The sequence below is a fragment of the Pteronotus mesoamericanus genome, unplaced genomic scaffold, assembly GCF_021234165.1.
Source record: "Pteronotus mesoamericanus isolate MK-2021 breed Mesoamerican mustached bat unplaced genomic scaffold, CSHL_Meso_final scaffold_21, whole genome shotgun sequence".
Lineage (NCBI taxonomy): Eukaryota > Metazoa > Chordata > Mammalia > Chiroptera > Mormoopidae > Pteronotus > Pteronotus mesoamericanus.
In genome coordinates, this window is record NW_026555310.1 from 24,826,985 (window position 1) to 24,844,933 (window position 17,949).

The window sequence follows — 17,949 nt, forward strand, 5'->3', positions numbered from 1 at the left end:
CAGGGTAAGTGGATGCAAATAAAAATTTATATGTTAGCCATTTAAAAGGTTCTTTGCGCCTCCAACTGCCTGTCTCTGGCAGGGAGCAACCCTGCGGCATTTTGCAGCTGGCTGTTTTCTGTGCACTTTTTGGGCTCTGGAGCTGTAGGCTGGAGATCCCCACTTTTGGTTTAGATCCCGCTCTCCTCAGGGAGATCCAACTGCCCGTTTCAATATCCTTCTAGTGCTGCTGCCCGTGGGAGCTCCACCTGCCCTCTTGAATCTCTACAGTACTCCTTACCAGTTAGGTTGTGCTAAAGCTGATTCTTCTGTCTCCGAGGTTACAGGGCTCCTCTGTCCCTCTTGCTCAGTTGTTTGTTCCAGGTGATTTCTCCACAATTTAGTTGTAATTCCTGGGAGGAGTTCAGTGTGACTTACACTCACTCCTCCACCATCTTGATTCCTCGAGATTTTATTTATTTATTTTTAGAGAGGACGGAAAGGAGGAAGAAAGAAAAGGAAACATTAATTTGTGAGAGAAACATTGATCAGTTTGCCTCTCGCATGCCCCCAACCAGGGACCTGGCCTAGTCCTGTGCCCAGACCAGGAACCAAATTGATAAACTTTAGGTTTTCCAGATGATACCCAACCCACTGAACCACACCAGTCAGGGCTATTTTAGATAATTCTTAAGATATATCTAATTTTGAATAAAGCTTTCTATGACTGGATTTGCTAGGATAAGTTAACTGATTCAGAGTAACTAGAAGAACTATCTTGCTGAATCAAATTATTTAATTTATGTTTACCAGAAATAACATTTTGTGTTTTTTGGCCAAGTTGATTTTGAGCTCTTCTTTTTTCAATATTTGAATAATAGATGTTCACTATTTTTAAGTTTCTCTTTTGTGACAAGCACTGTACTAAGTGTCTACAGTATAGGCGGGGGGAAAATCCCAGATGTTGGCTAGGGACTGAGAAGGCCCACTCACTTGGCCAGGAAGCTGGCGGGATGGCTGTCGGCTGAGAGCTTCTGTTTCTTTCTACCTAGACCTCTCCACGACGCTGCTTGAGTTTCCTCACAGCATCATATTGGTTTCTCCCATAACAAGTAACTCAGGAAGACAATGCAAAAGCTGTATTGGCTTCTGTGAACTAGCCTAGGAAGTCAAACACTATCACTTACTTAGTATTCATTTTGTCATATAGAAATTACCATGATTCAGTGTGGGAGTCAGCTACACAGGACACATGACAATTGGAGCTATCTTGGAGGCTGGCTACCATACACACAAAAAAACAAATAATTACAAAACAGAATATAAATGCAACAGTGACATTATATACAAAGTAGATACAAAGTCCAGAAAAGAACAATAAATTTAAAATTGTATTTGAAGAAATAATACAAATTCCAATTTGGAATTAGGCTGGGTAAACTAATAAATTTCCCTAATAAGATAAAATAGGTATATGCTTGGTCAGTTTATAAAAGTAAATATTGTTTTTTTCCTTTTCAATATAATACAACATGTATCTAAATCTACATTTTTAGTGAAAGGGTAGATTATTTTTCACTGAAAAAATAAGTTAAATTATATAATATTGCCAGATTTAGAGATAAAACTTTATTATAAGATCTTTGATCATGTTTAACACATTTTTTTCTTCAGATTTTTAAATTCTGGGTATTAAAAACTTCATTAACAAATTTTTATTTCAGAACACAGTGCTGAACAATTTTTAAAAACAAAAGATTACAAATTGTAAGCTGACAAGGAAAAAGTGGTGATTGGAATGAATAATTGTCTTACTACTTTGATTAACACTAGTAAAAATAACTAAATCAGGCTATATGTAAATTACAATTAGCCAGTTCTTTGAAGAATTAGGGTTTCCATGAGCATCAATAGTACATATATATGACTGGCAAATGCTCAGCACCACTGGGCATATTAGTGTATTGTATTGTTGGAATGACTTCAATCTCAAGTTTGATGTTCTGATGACTATTGAAAGTACTAAGAATTTGGATTTTTTTTAATTTTTAAAAATGTAATACTTTTAAGAACAAATAGAACATGGAACAAAAATATATGTGTATCAGTAACAATAATAAATCACAATAAAACATTCATATAATGTTGAAGCTTTGGGTATTTTCAATCAAAACTTGTAGCTTAATATTGGTAAAATATTTAACCCAAGGTTATATTCTGCTAGTACAATTAGAATACCAAGTTTCCCTGTTCTCTTATTACTCTTTCAACAGTCACTTTTAATGAAGATGGCAGCCATCATTTAAATACACATCATTAGGTAAAGAACATAAATGTCAATAAAACATTTTCTATTAAGTATCAGGCTGATGGCACCATAAAAATGAAAATTTTTCAAGTTGTAAAATATAGTCAAAGTCATAATGGAGTACATTAATATAGTTTGGCATTCTCTCAGTATTCCTTAGTGAACTGAGAAGGAACTCTAATTAAAAATGATTTTGATTGCTTCACATTTATACTGTGAAAAACTTAGTGTTTTCCAAGAAACTGTTCTTCACATGAAATTAAGTTAGATAGATGTACAGTACTTCTAAAGTAGCTTCATTTCATTCCATTTGAATTTTAAAAATTATTGGTAGTTGTTTGAATTTATGCCATATAAAGGGCTTTAATTTGTGTGTGCCCATTAGTGACATAAATCCATTTGTGCCATATATGTTAGTCAATGTTCGTAAAATGTACACTTTCTATAATGGTTTCAAGAGTGCCAAAGGAGCCAACACAGGACAAGAGGTCAGCTAAGTGTTATTTGCTTCTATATTGCCTCATTCATAACTCTAATAAATGACCCCCCAAATTTGCCCAATTTTATTCAAACTGCATTTTCTAAAAGTAGAGATCTTCTGAGAGTTTGGTTTTCTTGTTTTTTAACTATATATTTATGTGTACATTTAACTGTTTGTTATAAATAAACAACAAAACATTTTTTAAAAAAGAACTGTTCCTGACAACTTTAACTTCAAGAAAATTTTGTTTACAATGCCAAGACAAAACAGATATTTAAGGCTTCTCTCAGGAATTTCACTAATCTTGATCCTGACAAAAGCTCCCATTCCTCAAGAAAAATGTAGATTAGTGCTTACCATTAATTTCAGTGCTTTTTTCAATATGCTCTCTAAGGAAAGTATTCATATTTCAAGGTTACATGAGCAAACAAATAAACTAAAATTAGAGGCATAAAAATAAACTATAAACCTGAATTGGTCTAAAAAAACTTAAAGACAGTCATGTATTAGGAGATCTAAATCTTTTGAAATATCACTTTATTCTCTTTCTTCTTTGGTATTGGGTATTAATGCACAATTCTGAAGGAAAATCACAGGAAACAGGAGATGCCTGCCCACCATGAAAGACATAGAAGCTCTATATTAAAGGCAGGTATCAGTAACTAAAGAGCTAACTGCAGCCCTCAAATAAGCAGCTGATATTTTTAAAGGCAGAAGCAGCAGGCACCATGCACTAGGAATTCAAATAGAGTAGAAATCTACAGTTTAGCATGAGAAATTAATATGTGAATTCTTAATGAAAAAGAAAAATATATTAAAGTTCATCATGACTAGACCCTTAATTGGCAAAAAAGCTTGTGTTCATCTTAAATAATTTTCATTTGTGAAACTTCCTTGAATCGAGTTCTCATTTCATTATGTTAGAAAAAAATCTAGTAAATTTCTACAACTCAGAAGATAATCTCAGATATCCCTTTCACCCAAATCCTTCAGTTCTTACTTAGAAGAATTATGCACTCTTTGCATATATGCACAGTAATAAAAAGTACCACTAAATGCCAAGCAATGACATCCATGAGAGCAACACTGCGACTCATGTACAGAGTTGTAAAATATATAAATTTATACTTTTTCCCATTCTATAAGCATTCCCACTATAGAATCAAGTAAGCAAACAGAAAAAGAAACAAAACAAAAAGGAATAAACCAAGAAATTTATGGTTTGACATAGTAAAAATTTTTTTCAAATAAACTTATTTCCAATATATGTATGTGCTCTGATCTATGTGAACAAAGCTTGGCCTCTATGATAAGACCTAAAATAATTAGCAGGAATATCCCATAAACTGAAGACTGAGAAATTTGTTATTTTCAAATAGTTCAACTCTATATTCAGACATTCTATCCAGTACGTTGGAGTCTTATTTAACCCTTCTGTTATTTGGTTTGTTTCATCTGTGTAATGGAGAAAAAAAATATTACCTGAAGATAGAGATTCTTAGGCACGCACTTTTTTGTAGAGTTTCCTACTTAAGATTTATATTTTTATTTTTAAAAATATTATTCAGTTACAACAAAAACCCTAATCAGAACGTTTTCTCCACATGTAAATTTGGCAATCATTTCTGACTTATGGCTTGTGTTCAAAGAAAAATTCATGAATCTCAGGTACATATGTATACTTAAGAATAGAATTGCTATATGAATTTTATCTAGTGAAAGTAGAACAAACCTCATTTTTACTTCAGAATGAATAAAATAAAAATTAAAAAAATTAAATCCTTATTGCAAACAAGAGTTATCCTCTATAATTAATAAGCACAAAGGGTTATTTTTTATCTTGAATGTATTTTATAATTGAATAAAATATCAGTAAAATATCCAATGCAGTAAGTGTATAGTAGTTGGTAAATATCATTTATAAACTTGAATTTAATACTCTTGAAATGATCATGTGATCTGACATCCCACTTATTCAAGGGATTCCTACTATATTTATATCAAATGTGACTCCCTATGTGGGATGGAAAGCTCACTACCTCATGATAGAGGCTATGGCATTATTATTTCTATGTATTAGTAAGTTCTACTTTAAGTTCAAACACATTCTTTAATAACCTGCACTTTTGAGTTCTATTAACAGGCTGTGGAGAAAGAGACAATGGATTTACTTTCTTTTCTACACAATAGCCATTTACATATTTGAAGGCAATATCCATGTTGCCCTCCAGTTATTCCTTAATTACAAAAAAATTCAATGTATTAGATTTGTTTTATTAGGTTTTCTTGTGAGTAGTCAGTTTTTTTCTTTTTCTTTCCTTCTTTCTTTCTTTCCTCCTTTCTTTCTTTCCTCCTTTCTTTCTTTCTTTCTTTCTTTCTTTCTTTCTTTCTTTCTTTCTTTCTTTCTTTCTTTCTTTCTTTCTTTCTTTCACAGATATATGTTGCTGAAGTGATTTGTTGTTAAGGAAAAAAAATCAGAAAAATAAGTCTTGAAGTGCAAATAATACTGATATAATCATTAAAATGTGATTAAATGTTTAAACTTCCAGTACATTAACACTGACATTTTATCTTTTAAACAGTGTCAGGTAATGAAGGTCAACACAAGCAAGCGTTCTGTTTTTGGCCCTTAGTTAGAAGCACACTGTACTTGGACTTCACAGCAGGGAACTGTCAGGCGCTGTTCTCCTCTGTGCTGCTTCTCTCTACGTACTAGCTTGCAGCTGGCTCCAGCATATGGCAGTGTATGGAGATATTTTCTGGGGTCCACCGCCTCAATCACTATTTAATGATTAATTACCGCAGTCTGATGTCAGGGTGAGCCATTCAATGCTTCAGGTAAAAATCTTAACTATAGGAAATGACAGCAGGCAAGGTTTTGAAAGCTGAGTTAACTTTGTATTTCTTCTGATGAATTACTTGATTTTTTTATCCACTCATGAAGAGTAAGGTGAAAAAAGACAAAATTGTCAAGTAGCAAACACCAACAATGACAGGGGTGGTATTCAGCAGAATAGTCTATGACTGTCACTCACAATGAGAATAGTGCAGACAGATACACAATAACTAACTCTCTACTGGAAACCAAGCAAACAACTTTCAATTGACATTCCAGGACATAATGGATCTGAGCTGTGAAAAGATTCTTCTAACAATGTTCCTAGTAAGCAAATAAGAGTGAGATAAATTTTCCACCAGTAAATGTTTTTGAGCACTCTCTATACTGAAGAAAGTGGTGGCAATATTCTTTGGTTATACTTACCAATAAAACAAATGATCTGGTAAAAAGCCTAACCTGGTATTAAGTTACAGTAGAATAATTGTCTATTTTCACTTCTCAATAATTACCTATCTCTCTGAATCACTTATATTGAAACTTTATTTTTTTTAAAAAGAACCAGAAATTAGTTAACCTATTCTAATTATGCAACTGAAAATAAACTTTGGATTCTGAAATATTTAGATTACAATTTAAAATAATCAAAGAATTATTAAAATGTTAATGAATTAAACTAATCCACATTTTATTCATAAAAATTATTGTTACTTTTCTACAAAGCAAATCATTTGGTAATTTTTTTCATTTGGTGTCTATTTTTTAAATTATAGTTACTCTGAAACAAGCTCAAGTATTTGTAGGGAACCAGAAATATTTTTAAATCTGCTAAATAGCTGTTATTCAATGGCATTGGTCAATATCATTTGCATACACGTTGGCAATGGACTAAGAGATGATTGGAAATATTTTAAGAGTGTGAAACAACTTACTGACAAATGGGATTACAATTCTCATTTGTTGAACGGGGTCCAGCAGATCACCAACCCATAAGTGAATTCTTTCAAACGGACATTTAGGAATTTATTACTTACAACTTAGAATATACTATTTATTTAATGATTTAAAAATATTGGTTAGATTTCTAGTCTAAACTACCAAAATATTTCTAAGTTAAAATTGAATATGTATATTTACAATAAAATATAGTAATAAATGTTACTATGAGACAATGTATGATGTTACAATTATAAGGTTAGTAATATTTATGTTTGCTTTTTAAAATGTGTTGGATAGATTTCAATTTTGGGTTCAGGGATCACATGTATTTCATTCAAAATTCTCTGCAATGAATAAGGATTTGCCTTTTCTGTTTAACTGTCTCCTTCTAATTATTCCACAAATACTCATGAAGAGTAAGAAGAATCCTAACATCACTGGTTTCAACTGTGTGAGGATCATGTTGTAAGTCATATGGTTGCCTCCGAGAGACTTCTCCAAGTAGAACAAAATAGAACAAAATCTCAAATTACTACATATTTATAAGTTTTTACTTATAAGGAAGAATTATAATATCAAAATGATGTTTGTTTTCTCTGTCATAGGTAGATATAGAAGATTAAATGAAAATTGCATATAGACCCCAGAATGTGGTAGAAATATTGTCCATTTTCACAGCATTATTCTCCCCAACATTTCAGTAACTATTTTTAAAAGCTATTAAAATTATAAAAGGTAATTTACTTTGCTTCTGGTCTGTATGTCTGAATCATTTAAATATTTTACCTTCACTGTAGATCACTATTGCTCATTTTGAGAGTCAATTAATGAGTTCCAAGAAAGGCAACCTAGACAGAACATCCAAACACCAAATACTCAGCTGGCAAAATATAGATGATAAAGACTGAATGATTTGACCTATCATTATTCTTATACTGTTTCCAAGCTCTCCACAGTGTTGCCACAGTTCAACTCTGAAATGTTATTACTTGGAATAGCCACAAAACACATTTTGGGCTTGGGTTATGTGTACAAGAGAAAAAGAATGAGGAAATTGATGAAGGGAAAGATTTGGGGCACACCTACTTTACAGAACCCTGAAGATAGTTGTAATATAAAGTTGAGAATTACTGATATACGTTAATCTTGATTCTTGTTGAAATGGCCATGCAATCACAAGGTCAGCAAGTGCAGAACCTAACCACAGATATAAAAAAGGTACCAAGCTCATTCAGCCTACTCTAAACTTGAAATAGAAGCATTCTAATTTCATTTGGTTGATCTGGCATATTTATATCCTCAATTTAATGAAGCCTGAAGAGTCAAACTAGTAGTGTTATGATGAGTTAACACCACAGCTTTGATTGCTCACCATCCAAATAGCAAAATTTCCTAATATCATTTTATGGGACTTAAAAGACATTAAACTAAATATGATTGCTGCTCCATAAAATGGTAGAATAGTTTTCCATATACTGTATATATGCAAATACAATATCCTATCTCAACCTCCAGTGCCCATAGTAAGTTACCCTTACAGCTTAGATTGAATAACTATTATTGGTTTACATGCTTCTAAATCTTGCATTTTGTGTAACTAAGACAGAGCTAAGCTTTCAAAAAATAGAACAATGCCTTATTCACAAAACCATCTTGTTTAAAAGCTTTGCCTCATTATGCAAAGTATTCTTACCCATTTGAAATAAATTCATAATACACACTGAAGACAATGCATATGACCAGAAAATTACAAGGGAATCTTTTTAATGTCAGATGTTTTATACATATCTCATTCCTTCAAAGAAATGTTGGGCTAGGAGAAGGGAATTCAGAACAAAAAGGAATTATATTCTAAAAGTACAAACTCCAATGAGTATATATGGTAAGGACATTTAATTTCTAGCTTTTAAGAGCAGTAGTAAATGTATAAATCATTATTTTATCAGCTACTCAGAAGTCCCCAGATTACACAGCCCTTGTATAGTTATGAATGACAATATATACACCTCAGAATTGCAAAGACTTCTTGTGATGTTCATTTTCTCCTTCAAATTAGTTGATATAAAAAGAATTGTGTAAGGTAAGTTCATGGAAGAATAACAAAGTAAGGCCCGAAGATGTAGGTAAAGAATATGCCTTTAGTCATATGAAAGGTTTTCCCTTTCCCCCACCCCTTGTGATATGCTCAGTAAACTTCCTTTACGGCTTTCTCCACTTTTTTCACTGACGTGATGACAACCATGACAATCCCATTTTATAAAGGTATGCTCTTTAATGCACTGATGTGTAAAATAGGTTTACTGAACTGAAAGCTTCTCTTTACTAGAGAGACTATCTCACAATTACTTGCCTATAATGATGGACTAAACTCAAAATAGTCTTAATTTAGGTAAATATCAGAAGTTGGAATACATGCTTGTACTATCCAGCTTTGCCAAACTCCTTTTTACTTTGCCTCTTAAGCATATGTTCTCTGACAAAATTTTCATTATCACTGATAGGACCTGGAATTCTACTTATTTTTATTTCCAATCTATTTCTATTCACTAGTCCTTGTCTGTTATTTTGAAATAGGAATAATATTTATTTTGAATATAAGTGACATTAAAAGCCATAACTCTTCTGAGTCTTAAAATGAGCACCGTCCCATACTTAATTACATTGATTATATTGTATGGTGTCGAAATTTAAATATAAAATTTAAATCACCTGTATTTAATATAGGAAAACAAGTGTTTATAAATCTTTGAATCAAAATTAACATTTCCATTAATCAAGCCATTTAAATGCCATATAGAAAGAACCAATGGAAATAAGAAATCAAAATCGCTGGACATCAAACATTAGAGTTAAGGTCTAAACTGAGAACACATATAGCAGCTTTTATAAGAAATTTCAGAACTCTTGATGTCCCCCAGCCATATTAAGGACTAAAAATAAGGTCAGAGGTGCAGATAAGTTATAATATTTTCATGAGGAGGATATATTTCAAGAAGGGTGATCTGTGGGAAATCTTCACTCTGGCTAATGGGCTATGATGCTTGAGGAAGTGTCCTGCCCTACATTTGGGGAACATAGTAGACTAAGGTCTGGCCCTTGCCTGAGAAATCTAGAAAAAAGAGATTGACTTTTATAGTAATAAAGACAGGACACTCCGTGATAGTAATACACAGCACTGCAGTTCCTGAATTTGTTGGAATGAGGATACAAGTGTTCCTATGCACCAGATGGGAGTCATATGAAAGGGTGAGGTGTTGATTTAAAATCATCTTAGATTCTAAAAGAGCTACCTAAAGGGTAACAAGACCTAGAAGAAACTGGAAGAGAAATTTCTAGGGGATGAGAGAGGAGATTTTTAGTTTTCCTGCAGAAGGGATCTTCAGGGGAGAAGAACACTGAATCTCAGAAAATCAATGAAAAAGATTTGGGAAAAAAATGAGACATATTTCAACTTCAGAAAAACAAATACAGCTCAGAGGGTACGAGCTAAGTAAAAGTGTTTCCTTTGCCTTTATGATTTCTCAATTTGTTTTCCCTCTGATCCTTCATGTAGTCCAAGCTGGTTATCAAAGCAATGCATGTGGTTGAGATGTGGCTATAAAACTAAATTCAAGATGGAGAGCTGGAGAAAAAAACAACAAATGCCCTTATACTAATGGGGTTCCAATATGAAACAGGTTCTACCTGGGTAGAGAGGGAGATATCTAATGCTGAAGCAAAGACTTAAATAAAGATTATTAAACAATGACATATGCACTCTAGCACATGATACTTCAAGGATAAAAGCTAGCACATTTGTTATTTCAATGTTCTAGTAAATAACAATTTCCTATTTTTTGACCAGCACAAACATTCATCTTGCTTGTGATCTGTAGTTATAAATAACCAACAAATTCTAGCCAGAATAGAAGGAAAAGGCCCTAGATAACATTTGTTTCTCTGGAAATTCATTTATTTCTGCATTCATTGTGAAGAACATTTTTGCTGGGTACAGGAATATACATTGGTATTTTTTCTTAGTATTTTTCAGATAAATTCTCGTGTTCTTTAGCTTTAATTGTTTCTTTTGAGAAACAGCTATCATTATGGTTGGTAACATAGAGACAATAAACTCTCTTTTTTGGCTGCATGCAAAATCATCTATATATATATATTTTTTAAATATCAGTTTTGTGTGATGCACCTATATGTGGTGTTTTCCATTTTCTTAGAGTTTCTTGACTCTGTGCTTGATGTAGTCATCATTTTGTGAAATGTTAACCTTATTTTTTTAGATATTGCTTTCATTATCTTTTTTTCTTGATACATCAATTGCATTCAATTTTTGATCTTTTCGCAATGTATAATGTCTTTTGCAATTTTTTTATATTGTACCTTGCCTTCTTACTTCATGCTTCCATCTGAACATTTTACTCTAATCAGTTATTTTTTCTTTATCAACTTATTATAGTTGTCTCTAATGACTATTACACACATTCATAGAGTTACGAATTTCAGTTATTGCATTTTTAATAAAATTTCTATAGTTTGTTTTGAAGTATCTGTAAAACTCCTCCATTATCTTGAACACAGTAATAACATTTATATTTAAATATGCCTTTAATAATTTTAGTCCTTTAACATATTATTTGACTCCTAGTTTTTGTGTGAATCTGGTTATTTTTTTATTGAATGGTGGCCATTTAGAATAAAAACATAAGAATCATATAAAGCTCTGGATTATACCAACTTCATTCATTGAAGGTCCACTTTTGTTTGGCATGAGGTCAAGCTTGGGAGTACTTCATTTTCATCTGGTCAGATGTTGAACTGATTTAGAGATTGATTTCCGTCCTTATGAGGCCAACTCTACTTTCTGTTTACCTTCCTTTTACAAAGTAGCTCTGAGGGTCCCATTCTGCATTGGGGGTGCTTCTGGGGTGAGGTATCTGTGGTCATTCAAGTATATTTATTAGAAATTTAAAAAATGTGTTAAGTAATTTTAACAGATATGATGCTCTCTGCCTGAAAACTTCTGTTATATGTAGCTATCAAGTTCTGAGGAGTAAACTCCCTCTCACAAGTATTGAGAGGGAGTGTTGCAGACAGTCATTCATGCTGATGCCAAGGAATGTTTTTGTGACAACACTACATACTTGCACGTATGGTCACAGTCTTTGCATGTAACAGAAGCAATAGAGGTAGCGGGTTCTTATGTCTGGTCTGCATGATGTCGATACAAATATTTAGTTCTTCGGCATATCAAAGTTTTTACAAATGTTATTTTTTGTTAAATCTGGAGTAGTAATCTTGTCAGATTAATGCCTAATTTAAAAGTAAAAGACAAAATATTAATGAAGAATAAATTTTCTAATGATGAGGCATTAGTTGTAATTATAATTGCAGTTTTGGATAATTAGAATTTACCTGGGATAATTTCAAGTTATACTTTTTCTTAAACTCAATATTTGATTTACATAAACCTTTAGGTTGTAAAATGATTGGACAAATAGATTACAATTAAACATAATGAGAAGAGTTTTCTAGATATGATTTAAAATTTAAAATCTTAAATGATTAAAAGTTCTAATAGAAAAGTAAGAATTAGATGAAGGGAGAATTTTTAGGTGTGTGTGAGGCAAAAGTAAAACTGAGAAAGCTTAGTCTTTTGTTGATAATACTCTGCCCCATTCAGCATAACATTATAAAGAAAAATAATAATCATAGTATTTGTACTTTTGCACAATTGTATGTGCACATCCACATACTGTTCACAATTTTAACAATACTTCTTAGTTTTATGTGCTCATACTGCGTGTTGGGCATCATTATAATCTCTTTGCAGTCCTTCAAAGAACATATTATTGCCTCCCCTATTTTTCAGATGGGAAAATTAATATACAGAGACATTACATGGTTTTCTCAGTTTAATAAGAGCCAATTATTTCACTAGACCAAATTGAATAGGCTGAAGTTTATGAACTTCCCTCTAAAGTCTAAGCTCTAGAATCAGTGACTTATTAAGATACAAAAGATACAGAGTGTTAATAATTCAGTTAATATTTATTCACATTAAACTGTAATGTTAATAAAAATTCTGTTTATGTTATACTGTAAAATACAAGTAGGCTCTCTATGCAAATTGTCAAAAAGTAATACACACTAACTATATGAATGAATAAAGGTAAGTAATTATAAGAAAAAATTAAAGTTTGCTGCTTACACTGGTCTCCATGTTATCACTTTAATTGCTTTTAAACACTTTTAAATTGTGTATATTACATATTTCTTTTTAATGCAAATACGATTTGCATTAAGACACTGTGGCTTCTATAAAGTAATTTACTTCAAAGGAAAAAACACATTGAAATAGATACTCAGAATTGTTCTTCCACTTCCAAGAAATCTTCTGAGCACCTGAAATCTTCCAAATCCAAGTAGATATAAAAAGCATTTAATTAAGAAGTATTATTTTATTGATAAATTATATAAAACTGATATATTCAAGAACTTTATGTGCCTGTTACTTGACTAAATATAAAAGGCAAATACTTGGATCAAATTTGTATCAAAACAATAATTTTGAGGCTCTTAATTTTCAGGACAATCCATAGTTCTTTATTTAAATGGCATGGATAACAGATTTCTAAGTTGTTAAAAACCTGATTTTATTCTAGAATTTTCAAAGGAAATACTACATGGAGAACATGACATGTGCAAAGAACTTAAATTAACCATGTTTCTTTTTTTGAGAAAAATTGAATTACTATAAACCATTTAGAAGCATCAATGATTAAAACTTTAAAATTTAATTAAAATTAAAACTTTGTTTTCTTTGAAAAAAATTAAGTAGCATAAGATCTGCAACAAATATAACATTTGTAAATATTAGAATGCATACACAGCACATAAAACTCTTTATTTCACATGGTTATACACATATTCAAGGATATGTTTAAAATATATTAAAATAAATGTTAATTGGGGAGCAGTAGTGATTCTGTTAAGATTGAAGATATAAGACAAAATATTAAAAATAAAGAAGGCCTGACAAACTGATGAAGATATATCATGAACTGAGGAACGTGATAAAGTTAACAATCTACACCTGGAATCTAAAGGTGGGGAGAGATACAGACACAAGATTTTATATGTTTGAATGCAAAAAAAAATTCAGATTATACTGTTAATTAAAGAGTCCTGTGTTTCCATTTATTGTGTGTATCTGTGTGTGTTTATCTTTATTTTTATATTATTCAACTCACAATCAATCTACCTTAGATCATTTTTAATTCAGTGTTTCTCTCACCATCATTCAATGTTATTTTTATTTATTAATTTTAAAGCCACCACCAATATTTATTTATTTTCACACTAAGACATTACATTCCAAACTTAGGTCAATTGTCATGTCATTTTTGAAAATTTTTCCATATCCATCACCACTTTGCTTAGAACATGTATTCTTTTTTTTACCATTTATTGCTTTACATATATTCATACTCACACCAAAAATTTATTTTAAAACAAAAATTTCAAATTTGTACATAGAAATCCAGTATTGTTTGCCATAAAACCATAACCATATGGATGAATACATAAAAATAAAATAATACTATTACATTTCAGAATTTTTAATATAAACAGAATATGTTTGAACCACCTTGTGAAAAAGTTCCTCAATGAGATTAAAGAAACTGTTTAAGATGAGTAAGGAATGAAAAGAGATGTATTTTGCTTATTATTAACTTAGATAGAGAGAAATATGACATTCTTTATTTATAACTAGCTGATTTTTAGTTTTGATTTTATGTATCACCACAAATCCTAAAAACACAAATATAAATGTAGTCGGAGTGATGAAAATATGTTCCACCTTTTCTGATAGTGTTTGAAACTGAGAATTAATGTCTAACTAAATCATACAAATACATATAGCTTTAGTTTTCCGAAGTCATCTGCATTCCAAAGCTATTTTTTGAAGTTCTCTACCTGTTAACTCTCTCTTGTATGTAGAAAAGTCCCCACATTCTTAATAACTTGTCTATGATATTAGATGCAGAAAAGGCACTTAACAAAAACCTAACTCTCATTCATGATAAAAAAAAATCCAAAAACTAGGAAGAAAGAGAATTTATTTAATTTAGTGAAGATTATCTGCAAAAACCTATAGCTAACATTATATTCCATGGCGTTCTTTCTCTCTAAAATCAGGAACAAATAAAATATTTCTACTATCATCACTTTTATTTATCATTGCTCTGGATGTTCAAGTAAGTGCAATCTGAAAAGGAAAAGAAATGAAATACAGACTGAAGTGGAAAAATAAAATCTACCTTTATATACAAATGATGTGATGCTATATGTAGGAAAAGTTATACACAACAACTTGTGTGACTAATAAATGAGTTCATCAACATATTGAGAAACAAGATCAATATATAAAAATCAATTGTAATTTTACATAATAGCAATGGACTCTATAAAAGAAGTGAATAAAGTAACAAAATAAGTTTAATATTTGTATACCCAAACCACAGAATATGGTTGAGTTATACAAAAATAAATTTAAATAAAAAGGGAGACAATACAGTATTTATAAGATAATTTCCTTCAAATAGATTTATAGATTCAGTGCATTTCTTATCAAAATCCCAGTAGGCCCTTTGACATAAATGGACAAGCTAATCCTAAAACTTATTTGGAAATGCAATGCACATAAAGCAGCCAAATTAATTGCCAATAAAAAGAAAAAAACTGGAAGACTATACTTCTTGGTTTCAAAATATTGTTTCAAAATACAGTAATTAAGACAATGTGGTACCAAGATAATGATAGACATGTAGAATAAGAGAACACAATGAGAGCCCCAAAGTAAACCCATATACTTATAATTGGTTGATATTTTACAAATATGCCAAGATGACTCCATTGGAGAGAACAATTTTTTCAACAAATAGCACTGGTAAGATTGCATGTATACATGCAAAAAATGTGAATTTAGAGTCTTAATTTACAGCACCAACAAATATAACTCATACTGGATCATAGAACTAAATGTAAAAGTTAATTTTTTTTAACTTTTAGAATAAAACTTATGACATCTTTATGATCTTGGGTCAGGCCAAGTTCTAATATACAACACCAAAATCATGATGTATAGAAGAGATAAAAATGAAAATCTCTAATCAAAATTAAAAACCTAATGTTTCAAAAGACAATGTGTAAAGAAAAAAAACAAGCTATGGTCTTGAGGAATATATTTGCAATCATCATATCTGATCAGGAATTCTATGTAGAAAATATAAGGAATGCAATATTCTAAACTAAAAAGGCAAAACAAATCAATGTTTTAAAAAAATTAGCAAATGATTTGAATAGCCATTTAACCAAAAAACATACACAAATGGCTAATACATGAAAAAATATTCAACTGTTCATTAGAAAAATTAAAGTTAACATCACTATGATATACCTGTTTTAATGTATTAGATTAGCAATAATGAAAAACACAGATAATAACAAGTGTTGACAATGATATGGAGAAACTGAACTCCTTTACATTGATGGTGAGAAGAGAAAATGGTGCAGCTGCTTTGGAAAATGGTCTGACTGACAGTAACTCAGGAAGATGAATAGAATAGCCATAGGATCCAGCAATTTCACCTCGAGGCATGTACACAGAGAAAAGAAAACATACATCCACATTAAGACTTGCACATGAGTGTTCATAGCAATATTGCCTGTCATAGCCAAAAAGTGGAAGCGATGCAAATGTCCATCAAAAGGCGAATGAATGACTCACTCACTGTTGGTGAGAATGTAAACAGTCACTATGGAAAACAACATGGTTGTTCCTCAAAAAATTAAGAGTACAGTTACCACATGACCCAGCTATTCCTCTTATGGGTATCTACCAAAAAACCTCAAAAACATTTAATTGCAAAGATATATACACCTTTATGTTCATTGCAGCATAAGTTACAGTGGCCAAGACATGGAAACAACCAAAGTGTCCCTCAGTAGATGACTGGATAAACAAGATGTGGTCTGCACATACTGTGGGATACTACCAGCCATAAGAAAAGACGAAATACTGCCATTTGCAACATGATAGACCTTGAAAATATTATGCTAAGGTAGGTAATAAGTTAGTCAGAAAAAGCTAAGAATCATATGATTTTACATATATGTAAGGTATAAAACTGAAACTCATAGACACAGACAATAGTATGGTGATTACCAGAGGGAACGAGTTGGGGGGTTAGTGAAGGGTAAAAGGAGCCAAATATATGGTGACTGAAAATGAATTGACTTTGGGTGGTGGACACACAATGCAATATGCAGATGATGTATCTACATTTGAAATATATATATTATTTATTCACCAATATCACCTGAATAATAATAATAAAAATGAAGGGAAGATAGCAAGTTTTATCTATATAATTATATGTGGTAGCAGGATAATAATAGACATATGAAACAAAAACAATAGAACTGAGAGTCAAAAAAACTTTTATATTTTTAATTGGTTGATATTTTACAAAAGCGCAAGATGATTCCATGACAGATACCACTTTTCCATAAAAAATGCTGGTATCATTGTATATTTCCCTCTTTGTCTCTGATAATTTTGTCTTGAAGTGTACTTTGTTTAATATTATTATAGCAAGTCCTGCTTTCTTTTGATTAAATTTTCATTATATAGTTTTTCCATCCTTTTACTTTCAAACTACTCATATCATTATATTTAGATTGAGTTACTTATAAACAACATATAGCAGGGTCATAATTTTTTATCCACTCCCTCAATATCTATTCATTGGTATATTTAGACCTTTTAAATTTAATGTAATTACTAACACATTAAGGGTTACATATGCTATTTGATTTTTCTATTGTGATAAAATAGACATACGAGGAGGGACCCATAAATATTGGAATTATCTTCTGGAGGGTGGGCCCCTTGTAGTACAGGCTTCCACCACTAGATGAGTGTTGTAAGAACCCATCTGTATCAGCGTATCCGCTGGCACTGATGAGAGAGGCTGCATTTGGCCTCAGTGAATTTTTTTGAAGACTCTTTCAACGCATTTGGCGATTTCATGCTTGGTGATTTATGAGTGCACCTGCATACAATCATATTGCATGTTTAGCGGTTTTTGACCAAAAAATGGCATGGCCCTTGTGCCCCACCCTCCCTATTCACCCAATCTCACCCTGGTGACTTTTTCTGGTTTCCGTGGATGAAAAAAGTCCTCAAAGGGAAATGTTTTGCCAGGGTAAAAGAGATGAAACAAAAAATGGCAGAAGTACTAAAAGGCATGAAAATCGACAAGTTCAAAAACTGTTTTAAACAGTGGAAAAAATCTCAATAGGTGTAGTGCATCAAATAAAGAGTACTTTAAAGGTTACTGAAGTTCT